This window comes from Narcine bancroftii, chromosome 4, assembly GCF_036971445.1.
Source record: "Narcine bancroftii isolate sNarBan1 chromosome 4, sNarBan1.hap1, whole genome shotgun sequence".
Taxonomy (NCBI): Eukaryota; Metazoa; Chordata; class Chondrichthyes; order Torpediniformes; family Narcinidae; genus Narcine; species Narcine bancroftii.
The window spans coordinates 312,772,970-312,787,276 of record NC_091472.1 but is presented as its reverse complement, the minus strand read 5'-3'; the positions used below and the strand labels follow the sequence as shown (position 1 = coordinate 312,787,276).

Here is a 14,307-nt window from a genome sequence, read left to right as displayed (position 1 = left end):
ATAAAATGGTGGGGAGGAAGGGCAGGGGAAGGAGCACAGGGGCTCTAGAGAGGCTTCTCTCAACCTCCACGGTTTAACTCCATGGTAAGGAGGGAGATTTGCACGATGTTCTGCCCTGCACTAACCACCTTCTGGAGCATCGTTTCCCGCAGATTCTACCATTCATCCAAATGCCAGGGGCAATGACAGCAGCTAATTAATCCTTTAGGGACATGGCAGGAAACCAGCGCAGCCAGGTGAGACCGCTGCAGTCACGGAGAACGTGAAAACTCTGCACAGACAGCACCGGAGGTCAGAGTGGAATCGGTGGCTGGAACAGAGAGGCAGCAACTCTACCGGTGGCTCAACGTCACACTTTTGCTGGATTCCTGCAAGGGTGCATGAGCTGGTTTACCATGCTTCAGGCACTGCACAAGAGCAGCACACAAAATGATGATTGGGTAAACGAAGTTGGCATTCTCCACGGCAGTTAGGTGAGACAGGAACTAGAAGACAGGGGCTCAGAGTGAAAAGTGAACTGTTTAAGGGGGTGCATTTGTGGGAATTTATCCACAGAGAGTGTGAAGCAAACTGCCAGCTGAAGTGGTGGATGCGGGCTCGATTTTAACACATAAGACAGTGGTTGGGCAGCACAGTGGTGTTACAGCGCCTGCAATCGGGACAGGGGTTCGAATCCCGTACTCTCTGTTAGGAGATTGTACGTTCTCTCCTCCGGTGGCTCCAAAGCGTAACCGGGGGTGGGTTGGGTGTAATTGGACAGCACAGGCTCATGGGCCGAAAGGATCTGTAACCATGATATATGTCTAAATTTTTTTTTAAACTAGAGAAGATTGGATAGGTGCATGGATGGGAGGGGAGTACGGAGGGATTTGGTCCGGGTGCAGGTCAATGGGACTAGGTGGAATAAATAGCTTGGCATGGATTAGGTGTGCCAAAGGGCCTGTGTCTGTGCTGCAGTGTTCTCAGTGGTAATTATAAGAATGAAAATTAAATTATTACTATATGTTAGTTAAAACTTCTATCTGTCATTACACAGTGTGGGTCATCATTTCCGTCCAAGGTTATGCAGCCAATAGTGAGGAATAGACTTTCAGAGAAATGGCATAATGTTTGGACATTGTTCAACTAAAAGATATAAATGATTAGTTACATAACAAAGGTGATTTCAGTTATATCCATCATGGGCTTTGGTATTTTTCTTCACAAAAATGATCAGTCTTGCAAAGCTAAAAATCCCATTGGCCCAAATTTCTTATCCTCTCTCATTTACTTTGTCCATCCAATTCCTCCCCCCTTATTTAAATCTTTACCTAACCTTTCCTTTGTAACCTCCCACTCAGAGGCTGTGCCCACCTGATTTTTGAGATGACCTCCCACTTTTCACCTCAACATAGTCGACCAAGAGCCCACGCTCTCCAGAACTTCCCAGCTTTGCTCTGTCTGCATCGGTAACAGGGATCTCCCACCGGCCAACCGCTTCAATAACGCGCCCCACTCCCATGCTCAAATGTCAGTCCATGTACTGTCCCACCAAGACCTCCCGTAAATCGGAGGAACAACACCTGATTTTCCGTCTGGGCACTTTCCAACCAGCAAGTTGGGGCACGACAAAGGACGGAACGGTTGATGTAGCAGTTAGCGCAATGCCTTCACAGCGCTAGCAATCGGTACCGGACCTGGGTTCGATCCCGCGCTGTCTGTAAGGAGTTTGTGCGTTCTCCCCGTGTTTGCGTGGGTTTTCTCTTGGAGCTCCAGTTTCGTCGCACGCTTCAAAAAAAATCGTGCCAAGGTGTAGGTTGATGGGGTATAAATTGGACAGCGTAGATTCATGGGCTGAATTGGCCTGTAACAGTGCTGTATGTCTAAATTCTAAAAAAATTAAACTGGACGGCATTAATATCGACTCCGGTTTCTGCTAGCCCACTCTCCGTTCTCTCTTCCTTCCCTATCCCTCTGTCTTCTTTCCTCCAGCTCTCCACCCCCCTCCCCTCTCCATCCACAGAGCCAAACCTCCTCCCCCTCCTTGCCCGTGTGCCCTCCTTCCCTTATCCACCTATTACCTCCTGCCTTTGGGTCCGTGCTCCTCCCCCCACCCCAACCATTTTGTTTGGGCACTTGCTGACATTTTTTCATATTCGATGAAGGGCTCAAGCCTGAAATCTCGGGTTATCTATCTTTATCGTTGCTGTGTAAAGTACGCTGCTTGCCCTGCTGAGTTAACTTTTTACTTCCAACCATGATGTCTGCTGACTTCTGTGTTCTACCTCAACCCAAAGTCCCTTCACCAGCCTTTCAGCCTTGAACCACTTCTTTGATCAAGCCCGCATTGACCCCCCCACCTCCCCCACTTCTCCGACTTTGGCTGCGTTGCTCACTTTCTCCTCTGTGAAGTACCTATTCAATGTTACAGGGCGATGCAAGGGGCAGTCCGTGCCTCAGCTGGCAGACCTGTGACCTCACAACTCTGGTGAACCAGGGTCGATGCTGGCTTGTGCTGTATACCTCCCATCAATCTTGCCCTGTTCTACAGAAGATCGCTCAGCCCTTCAAAACATATAGGGGTTGTAGGTCAATTGGGTGTAATCAGCAGGAGAGGCTCGTGGGCCAGAAGGGCCTGTTACCGAGCTGTATTTCTAAAGTTTTAAAAATCTAAAAGTTAACTTTTGGACAAACCCTTCCAACCTTTCCTGGTGAGCCTTTTAATTTTGTTTTAAATTACTAATACATCACAGGAGGAGACCCTTCCAGCCCATGAAGCCCGTCCCAACCAATTACACCAAATTAACCTACCAACCCATACGATTTGGAGGGTTGGAGGAAACCAGAGCCCCCAGAAGAAGCTCCCGTAAGTAACAGGGAGAATGTACAAACTTCGTACAGACAGTGGTGGATTCAGACCCAGATCGTTGGTACTATTATTACCGATGTAGTTCAAGTTCAAATTTATTATCATCTGATTGTACAGGTACAACCTGACGAAACAGCGTTCTCCGGTCCTCAGGGAAAAACCCGCAGATGCACAACGAGACGTAGCACACAGACAAACAGACAGACAATGAATATGCAGTTCATATATATATATTTAAAAGTAAATAGTCTCGAAGGGTGAGTGTGGGCATGTTCTTTGGTCGTTCAGCATTTTCACTGCCTGTGTGTGAGGGGAGGAAGGAAGTCCTCAACAATTTTGCGAACCCTCTTCAAACAACGATCACTCTTATTCCTGAGATAACTCCGAGCTGTTTATCCTTAAATGCTATTTGATAAATGATAAAAGTGCTGTAACCCACTGTGAGAATGGTGAAGATTCTTATTATTCAGAGGATGTCTATAAACTATTTTTAAGACAGCTGAAGTATTGTACTCTGCTCTGAGATTTCTAACAAATCAAAGCTTTGGGACGGGTACAGAGGAGACTTACTATTGAGATAGATTTGAGATGTATGGCTTCAATTACAAGGTGTATCTGTTAAAAGTTCAAATTTATTAGATTCAGAGTAGATTCATGGCATCACATATAACTCTGAGATTCATTTTCTTGCAAGCTAGGCAGAATTTCTCATTACTGGTAACTGTAAACTTTATTCAAGAAGTAAGAAATATATACAAAAGAAGGAAATGTAAACAAACTGAGTGTCCAAATACAGATAATAAATGAGCAAAATAATAGTCCTTAAATGAATTTCTGAATAAGTCTGTTGTTCAGAAGCCTGATGGTTGAGGGGTAGCAATTATTCCTGAACCTGGTGGTACAATTCTTGTGAATTGAAATGCTGCAGGAACTCAGCAGGTCTCGCAACGTCCAGAAGAGGTAAAGATCTATCACCGACGTTTCGAGCCAGAGCCCTTCTTCAGAGTTTGAGTAAAAAGCAGGCAGGAAGAAAGGGCAGGGGGTGGAACACAGACCAACCGACATGGAGAGGAGGGCAGGAGAGAGGAAAAATGAAAATTGATCAGGTGAGGGGGTGGCTCTGTGAAGGCAGAGCTGGGGAAAAGGAGACAGAGGGGAAAGGGGTGAGACAGGGCTAGAGGAAAGGAGACATTGGGGTAGATAGGAGAATGCGGGCTAATGGAAATCAGAAAAGTCGATGTTAATGCCATCTGGGCCACCCATTTCAATTCCCTGCCCCATTGCCTTTCCGACATGTTTGACCGTAGACTTCCAGACCGAGACTGCCCGCTAATTGGAAGAACACCAGATATTTTGTCGAGGCACCCTCCAACCAGATGGTGTTATCTTGAAGAAGGGCTCAGGCCCGAAATGTCAGGTACATATCTTTGCCTTCCTTGGACGCTGCAAGACCTGCTGGGTCTCCTCCAGCTTTTCTGTCTTTTTACTCAAATCACTGATCACCCATCCCCAGAGTGTCAATAATTTCATTGTTAACACACTCTAACGAGCCTGAAAGGTGCCTCTCGTGGATGCTGATCAAAATGCCTCTTTACTCATCTCTCCCTTCAACTCGGGCTCCTTCAGTAGTTCAGCTGCTTGCCTTCAAAAGGCCAAGTTGAAGGTTCGTCTGTCAAATAGTGTTGCAGTGCAGGCTGACCGCTCAAGGCCATGAAGGCTCAGCTGATCTGGCCTGAAACAACCTCAACAGGGAATCAGTTAAACAGGAGAGTCTGCAGGCACCGTGATGGTGGATGCATTACTGAAACATGCTGGAGAAACTCAGCAGGTCACGCAGTTGACGAGCAGCTCAGGCCCGAAACATAGGTTACCAAACTACAGGAAAGATATCAATGTGACTGATAATATAATAATATAGGAAAACATAATAAGAGTGGAAGATTGCAAATATTTATTGGGATGTTGCCGGGACTTCAGGAACTGAGTTACCAAGTGAGATTAAGCAGGTTTGGATTTTAATCCCTGGAGAGTAGAAGAATAAGGGGAGATTTGATAGAGGTATTTAAAATTATGAGGGGGACAGGCAGAGTAAATGCAAGTAGGCTTTTCCCACTGAAGTTAGATGAGATACAAACCAGAGGTCAAGGGTGGAAGGGGAAACAATATAGGGGGGAACTCCTTCACACAGCGAATGGTGGGAGTGTGGAATGAGCTGCCAGCTGAAGTGGGCTCAATTTTTACATTTAAGAAAAAGTTGGACAGGTACACGGATGGGACTGGGTGCAGGTCAGTGAGTCTTGGCAGAATAAGAGTTTGGCACCAACTGGAAGGGCCAAAGGAAAAAAGTGAAAACACAACACTGGAGAAACTCAGTTGAGCAAAGGTAAGGTATAAGAAGGGCCAAAGGGTCTGTTTTCTGTGCTGCCGTTCTATGGTTATATAACCCCTTGCTTCCTATGGTCACTGTATGATTCTCAGCACAGTGATTCTCAGCCTTTCTCTTTCCACTCACACACCACTTTGTATTCCCTATGCCATCAGTCCTCTGTGATTAGTAAGGGAATGTTTAAGGTGGGATGTGAGCGGAAAGAAAATGTTTGAATCGCACCTCATTGACTCGTTATGTGCATGGTTTCAGAACTCTTAAGGAAATGGGCCAATGACAATTTTTCTCAAGCAAAATATTTCAATAACAATTGGATCCAGAGCAATGATTCTCAACCATCGCCCTCCCAAGATCGTGTTATATGGCGAGCTCTCCACTGGCCACCGTGACAGAGGTGCACCAAAGAAGAGGTACAAGGACTGCCTAAAGAAATCTCTTGGTGCCTGCCCCATTGACCACTGCCAGTGGGCTGATATCGCCTCAAACCGTGCATCTTGGCGCCTCACAGTTCGGCAGGCAGCAACCTCCTTTGAAGAAGACCGCAGAGCCCACCTCACTGACAAAAGACAAAGGAGGAAAAACCCAACACCCAACCCCAACCCACCAATTTTCCCCTGCAACCGCTGCAACCGTGTCTGCCTGTCCCGCATCGGACTTGTCAGCCACCAACGAGCCTGCAGCTGACGTGGACTTTTACCCCCTCCATAAATCTTCGTCCGCGAAGCCAAGCCAAAGAAACTAATCACAGAGCACCGGATGGCACAGGGATTATTTAAAGTGGGATGTGAGTGGAAAGGAAAAGGTTGAGAACCACTGCGTAGCCCTTTTTTCACTAAACAGGGAAGCACTTCAGTGGTGGAGATTTGTACATGACAAGATAAAGTATGCAAGGAATAATTGATTGTTAATGGTAATTAATCAATCAAAAGCCATGTTTGCCCATACCCAGAAATGCCATGTGAATTCCTGGCTGTGGATCCCTCCACTCTCCAGTGACCTTTTCTTGACCAAAAAAAGACTTCAAGTGCTTGAACAAGGTGGGTGCGGGGCGCTAAAAGCAGGCAGGGCTCATGCAGTCATGTTTGTCAAGCAGCCTCCTCTAACAGTCCAAATACCAGAGATCCTGCTCTTAACCAAGGTGGAGAGTGCAAAGGCCTCGTCATTCATACCACAGTCAGTCAAGGATGACCAAATCGTGCAGCAGCTGCTGAAAGGAGATTTAGAGGCATGCGACTCTTTTGTACCATTCACATATTAGCCCTGGTACATGTTCAAACATCTTTTGAACACGGTGTCAAAGCAATGTGGTCTCTGCTGGAAAGAATGATTAGCTTGATACTTACTGACAAAACATCATCTATTCAATGTCTTTCCCCGAGCCACAAAAATAAGATAAATTACAGACCTGGAACAAAGCTCAATTTTTTTTTCTCTCCATATTCGCTCTTGCATGTCATGGACCGTGTCCTTGAACTAAAGAATGGGCACTAACCCTATTCCAGGTGTGGAGAGAAAGCTCCCACACCGTCGTCTGCCATCCGCCATCTCCCACTACCTGTAACAAGGTCAACAATGATAACTGGTGTTACAAAGCACTGTAAAACACAGACACTGGCCACTCAGTCTAAGAAGTTCCTCTCGCCAGCCTTCATTGCAGAGCAACAGCCCAAGCCGCTGTTCCATTGGCAATGCACGAAGGTGCCGGAGGAAGTCAGCAGGTCGCGCAGTCATTAGCCTAGCAGTCGGCTTTTCCATTACTCGATTATAGTAGAATCCCCATTATCTGGCACCTCTGGGGATGTCGGATGAGAATTTTCTGGTTGACTGAGACGCACTTCCAATGCCTAATACACCTGCATAAAGAATACACCATTTAAAAGGGAAAAAAGCAGTGCAAAATGTCAAGTTATTTGAAAAAATAACGAACGTAGTCTTTAATTACAGTACGTAAAGTTTCTTTAATCAGGTAACTACCATAACTTACAAAATTTAAATTTAAATTTGAACCCCGGTCGCTGGTGCTGTAACCGCTGCGTTGACTGTGTCACCTTCATAATTAACCCCCTCCCCCAAGTTTACAGATAAAACCTTACTAACATAATACTAATAAAGATAAAGGCTCTTACTAGGCAGGGATAGGAAGACGCTTTGGGAGAGTTGCCCCAGCAGCGAGCGGCATTGACCGGCTCTTCATCCTGGGAGCCCTATTTTATTGTAATACAACTTTATTCAAACAGCTGCTGTGAGCGGGGAGTGACAGGGGTGCTCCGCTGGTTGAATCTTTGCTCCCATCTTCACCAACGAGTTGTGTGTTGCATCGGCGAACATTATTTTAAAATGTATTTATTATTAATTTTAAATTTATATTTTATTTCTTTTTTTTTGCTGGTTTGTTGGGTTTCTGGTTGATTGAATTCCAGATAAAGGGGATTCTGCTGTACTTTCCATTACTGCCCATTCCATGGGTGCTGCATGACCTGCTGAGTTCCTCCAACACTTTGGTGCATTGCTCTAGTTCCCCAAGATCAGCAGACATCCATGCCTACTGTTCCTTTCCCCTCTCATCTATGTTCTCATAACCTTGTGCAAAAAAAGACTCAGCTGACTGGATTTGACTGAAACCATTGCCCCATGTTTCTGATTCTGTCTGCGGACTCGATCTTAATTTTTAAAAATAAATTGGGTAGATACGTAGATGGGAGAGGTCTGGAGGGTTATGGAATGGGAGCAGGTTATTGGGACTAACGGATCAATGGCCAGCACTGACTAGAAGGGCCGAATGGCCTGTTTTCTGTGCTGTAGCATTCTGTGGTTCTATCTTTGCATCTCAGCAAATGGAACTTAATGCGGGCAAGTACGAGGTGTTGTACATTCATAGAACATTATAGCACAATACTGACCCCCTCAGCCCATAATGTTGTGCTGACCTATATAAGCCTACTCAATAATCTAACCCTTCCCTTTCTCACACCCAAAGCCCTTTATTTTTCTTGCATCTATATGACAGTCTCAGTCCTGCATTCCCGCAATGCATTCGAGGCTCCCCACTATTCTCTGTGTAAAAAACTTACTCCTGATTTCTCCCCTCAACTTGTCTCCCCTAAACTTTCCTTCCCTCATCTTGTACAGATATCCTCTGGTATTTGCTAATGTCACCCTGGGGAAATGTTGCATCCTGTTCCCCTTATTTATGCCTCTCATAATCTTGTAGGCCTCTCTTAAGTCACCTCTCATCCTTCTTCACTCCAAAGAGAAAAACCCTAGCTCCGTTAACCATGCATCATAAGACATGTTCTCTGATACAGGCAACATCCTGGTAAATCTCCTCTGCACCCTCTCCAAAGCTACCACATCTTCCCTCTAAAGAGGTGACCAATATTCCAAGAGTGGTCTAACCAGAGTTTTATACAGCTGCAACATTATCTCATGGCTCTTGAACTCAATCTCCTGACTAATGACGACCTTCTTAACTACCCTACCAAACTGTGTGAGCTTTGAGAGATCTATGGATTTAGACCCCAAATTCTACTGTTAAAAATAATGCCATTAACCACATACTCAGCCTTCAAGTGCATCCTTGCCAAAATGCATCACTTCATAATTAGCTCTATCTGCCAATTCTGCATCTGTCTCAATCTCATTGTACGACAACTTTCTATACTATCCACAATCCCTCAAACCTTTGTGTCATCTGCAAACTTATTGACCCATTCTTCCATTTCTTCATCCAGGTCATTTGTAGCAATCTCAAAAAGCAGGGGTCCCAGGACAGACCCCGGCAGAACTCCACAAAATCCATATACAACACATCGACCGCTTTACCTTCATCAATTTATCTTAAAATTAAATAATAACCAAAGTAGGGGCATACACAGTAAACAGTAGGACACTGAGGTGTGCAATAGTACAGAGGGATCTGGGAATACAGACACATAATTCTCTGATCACAGGAAGACAAGGTCATAAAGAGAGCCTTAGGCCTTCACGAATCAAAGTATTGAGTGTAGGAGATGGGATGTTATGGTGAAGTTAAATAAGACATTAGTAAGTCTAAATTTGGAGTATTGTATAGAGTTTTTGTCACCTAACTGCAGGAAAGTTATCAATAAGATAGAAAGAGTCCAGAGAAGATTTATAAGGATGTTGCCATGTCATGACAAACTGAGTTACAGATTTCAGATTTTTCAGATTTAGGTTTATTGTCACTGTACATACATGATATTGCATACCACCCTGAGATTATTTTTCCGGCAGGCGAGGCAGAATCACCACTTATTGGTAGCACAAAAAAAAACTGTACACAGTGTACTCATGTAAACCAATAAAGAACTGTAAACAGATAATGAATGTAAACAAACTGACTGCAATAAAGGGAAAGGTCCCATTTATCGTCACGTAGTACTACATTTAGAAAGTCGTGTACATGAAATCCTTTAACTGTTGTCTACCATAAGGCAGACAGAGAGTCACCACTTTGTCCAGCACCCCTCACAGAAACCTACAGCACCCTGGTGTTCCCAGGCAGTCTCCCCTCCAAGTATTGACCAGGCCTGAGCCTGCTTAGCTTCCGAGATCAGACAATCTCAGGCACATTCAGGCTATTAGACATTGAAGGAAAATTGGGGCAGGTACATGGATGCGAGGGGTATGGAGGGCTCTGGTCCGGGTTCAGGTCAATGGAACTAAGCCGAATGAGATGGGCGGAAGGGGCTGCTTCTGTAGCGTAGTGTTGTATGGTTCTATCCAAGTCCTCTATAATTGTAAGGGCCACCCGGTCATGCCACAAGCTGGATACCCAGTGGACTGTGAGTTGTGATGCAGACACATTTAGCACAACTTGTTTTGACTTGTCGCAAGATGCCCTTGAGACACAGCCAGCCTTATGATTACCCCCTTAATGATGACTGGATTGTCTGAATAATTTTAGAGAATTGTCAACAATAACAAAAGATGCCACAGCATTATTAGAACAAGAACATTCTCTTCTGGGTTCTGCAGCCAACATTCAATTATCTATTCAACATTTTGAAAGAAAGTGAATTATTTTAATGGATATAATCCTTAAGCACTTCCAGGATCTTTATGCATCTTCGATGCTTCATTGCCCACACATCCTTTGGCAAGGAAAGGAACTCTATAAATTCAGGTCATATAGTGATTCAGCATGGAAAGGAGTCTATATGTCCATGGAGTTTGTGCTGTCCCTTCGCCGCCGCCTCCCCCCCACCATTTACACTCTTCCTGAATTGTCTCCCATTTTTATCACATTCTCATCAATTCCTTCCAAATTCTGCCACCCACTGTAGGGCCCAATTAACCTACCAACTGACACATCTTTTGGAGTGTGGGAAGAAACCATGGGATCACGGGGGAACATGAAAACTCCATACAGACAGCACCAGAGGTCAGGAGTGAATCTGGGTCTCTGCCACCATGATGCATTAGTTTTAGAAGCTGTCCCCGCCACCTCAGTTTTTTTTAAATTTCCTCTTCCTCTGTGGCTCAGAACAACAGCACCATCTGCAAATTCGCTGACGATACCACAGTTGTGAGTTGCATAAAGGAAGGGGACGAGCCAGCATAAAGGGGGGGGGGGAGAGTGAAAACTTGGCCGAGTGGTGCACCAACAACAACCTTACACTCAATGTCACCAAAACCAAGGATCTGATTGTTGACTTTAGGAAGGGAAGACCAGAAGGCATATGATCACTGGGGGAATCAGAGTTAGAGAGAGTGAGCAAATTTAAGTTCTTGGGCGGCACTATCTCGGAGGATCTTTCCTGGACCAAACACACTAATGGCATCGTGAAGAAAGCAGGTCAGCACCTCTACTTCCTCAGGAGTTTGCGGAGGTTTAGTAAGATATTGGAAACCCTGGGAAATTTGTACAGATGCATAATGGAAAGTGCTGACCGGCTGCATTACGGTGTGGTTGGGGGATGCCAATACCCCTGAGCGTAAAGCCCCGCAAAAGGTAGTGGACAGAGCCCAGGATATCACAGATAAAACCCTCTCCACCATCGAGAACGTCTACAGTGAACGCTGCAATTCGGAGAGCAGCAGCGATCATTAAGGTTCCACCCCACCCAGCGCACGCTCTGTTCTCGCTGCTGCCATCAGGAAAGAGGTCTCGGTGCCACAACACTTGCATCACCAGGTTCAGGAACATCTGCTCCCCCTCCACCATCAGACTCCTCAATGACAAACTCAGTCAGGGACTCATTCAAGGACTCTTGCTCTTTGTTAATTTGTTTATCTCTCTTGCTCTCTATTGCACGCACTTAGTTAACATTTCTTTATTTGTTTACATGTTTATGTTGTGTACAGTTTTTTTTGCACCTGCCAGTAAGTGGTGATTCTGCCTCACCCACAGGAAAAAAGAATCTCAAGGTTGTATCATGTCATGTATGTACTCTGACAATAAATCTACCTTAGTTAATGCATATTCCTAAGCTATTTCTTCTCTCAATCACTATCTTGTTTCTGTGATCATCTGCAGTACCTTAGGGTTCTTTTCATCAGTTTGTAACCAGCATAATTCAGTGTTCTTTTTCCTGCTTGCCTGCAGCTTTGAATATATTTTATGTTTGAAGCACCTTAGTATTAGCTTGCTTTGAAACCAATTTGGATAAGTTGACCTTCACTAACATTTTAGAACATAAAATTGTGGCCCTTCAGCCCACAATGTTATGTCAACCAACCCAACAATCTAACTCTTCCTGCCCTCACAGTCCATACCTCCCTATCATTTTTACATCCTTGTGCCTATCTGAGAGTCTTTTGACTGTCTCTTTTGTAGCAGCCTCCACCTCCACCCCTGGTAACGCATTCCAGGCACCCACCACTCTCTGGGTTTAATTAGTTACTGCTGTCGTTCTGGCCTACTGTGGTATGTCTTTTGGAAGGGCAGGATTCTTAATAGTATGGAAGAACAGAGGGACCTTGGGGCCCAAATCTCAATGATGCCGTGCAGGTTGAGAGGGTAGTTAAGAAGGCTATGGTATGCTGGCCTTTATTAGCTGTGGGATTGAGTTCAAGAGTTGAGAGGTAATGTTGCAGCATTATAAAACTGGTTGGACCACACTTGGAATATTGTAAAGCACAGGATTCTGTTGGCACCGCGGTTAAGTGAGAAAACACACAAATACCGGAGAAACTCAGCAGGTCAAACAGTGCCTTTATGTGCCAAAGATAAAGATACATCACCAACGTTTCGGGTGTAAGTCCTTCATCAAGGTATGGGGGAACAGGAGAGATGTCCGAACAAAAGGGGGTGGTGAGGGTAGGAGATGACAGGTGGTGTGGGAGAACCGCAGGAAGGGGGAGGTGGGGAGGGAGAGTCTAGGCTAGGTGGAGAGAGAAAGGAAGAAGGAACTGGAATAACTAGTTGGGGGGGCGGAGGAGGGAAAAGGCATGATTAGTGGAATGCAGTGAACTCAATATTCATGCCCTGGGGTTGGACAGTGCGCCAGATGAAAAATGAGGTGTTTCTCCAATCTGCGGGTGTTCAGGGTCTGAGGTCGTGTGAACGGCCAAGGACAGACATGTGAGCTCGAGAGTGTGACTCAGAATCTAAATGGTTGGCTACGGGGGAGGGGGGGCGGTCGCTTTTGTTCCAGACGGAGAGGAGGTGCTGGGTGAAGCGAACTCCTAATCTGTGACCGGTCTCTCCGACTTAGAGAAGGCCATAGAGGGTGCACCGGATGCAGTAGATGAGTTATTTGGAAGTACTGGTAAAGTGTTGCTTCACCTGGAAGGTCTGTTTGGGACCTCGGACCGTGGTGAGGGAGAAGGTGTGGGTGCAGGTATTGCACTTCCTACAACCTTAGTGGAAGGTGCCAGAGGCGGTGATGGGTGGGGAGGGAAGAGTGCACAAGGGAGCACACAAGGGAATATTGTGTTCAGTTCTGGGTGCCTCATTATAGGAAGGATGTGGAAGCTTTGGAGAGGGTGCAGAGGAGATTCACCAGGATGTTGCCTGGACTGGAAAATAAGTCTCATGAGGGAAGGTTAGCAGAGCTGGGACTTTTCTCTTTGGAGCGAAGGATGAGAGGAGACTTGATAGAGGTCGACAAGATTCATAGATAGGGTGGACAGCCAGCACTTCCTACAACCTTAGTGGAAGGTGCCAGAAGGGGTGATGGGTGGGGAGGGAAGAGTGCACAAGAGAGCATACAAGGGAATATTGTGTTCAGTTCTGGGTGCCTCATTATAGGAAGGATGTGGAAGCTTTGGAGAGGGTGCAGAGGAGATTCACCAGGATGTTGCCTGGACTGGAAAATAAGTCTCATGAGGGAAGGTTAGCAGAGCTGGGACTTTTCTCTTTGGAGCGAAGGATGAGAGGAGACTTGATAGAGGTCGACAAGATTCATAGATAGGGTGGACAGCCAGCACCTTTTTTCCCGGGTTGAGAGTTCCAAACACCAGGGAACATCTTTACAAAGTGAGGGGAGGAAAGTTTAGGGGAGATACCAAGGATTTATTTTTACACAGAGAAGAATGCATTACCAGGGATGGTGGTGAAGACTGGTACAATAGAGACCTTTAAAAGATTCTTAGACAGGGACGTGGATGACAGAAATATAGTGGGTTATGAGTCTTTTGAGTAGGTTTTTATAGGTCGGCACAATATTGTGGCCCGAAGGGCCTGTACTGTGCTGTAATGTTCCATGTTCCATTGTGTAGAGAAGAAGGAGGAGCATGTTTTTTTAATTTTAAAATTGAATCCAATTTTTACTGCCATTTTTCCAGTTCTTGGCCCAACCACAAAACCCTCAGCATGCTCATTGTCCAAAAGATGTCAAAGGCCATGGATCATCACATAACTGGTGAATGTCGGCCCCACTTGAAACCTGCGGTATTTAATTGAGTGAATCTGCACCCGCCATGCCTTTTTTAACCTGCTCTGTAGATTTGGAGCTGGATTATACAACAGAGTACTGAATTCCAAATTATTTTCATCAGGCCACTTCCGTGGCTGCCAAGGCTTTGGGGTGCAATCTTCAGACCCTCCACATTGGTGGGCCCAATGCTCTGTGCATTGTTGTATGGCTTGAAATAATTTTACATACTT

At 45.5% G+C, this 14,307-nt stretch overlaps 1 protein-coding gene across 2 annotated transcripts in view; it reads left to right on the top strand.

Moving 5' to 3' along the window:
• The window catches only part of nhej1 (nonhomologous end-joining factor 1), a 406,931-nt gene that overhangs the window by 341,122 nt on the left and 51,502 nt on the right, over positions 1-14,307 (top strand). The gene's annotated exons all lie outside the window — the stretch shown is intronic.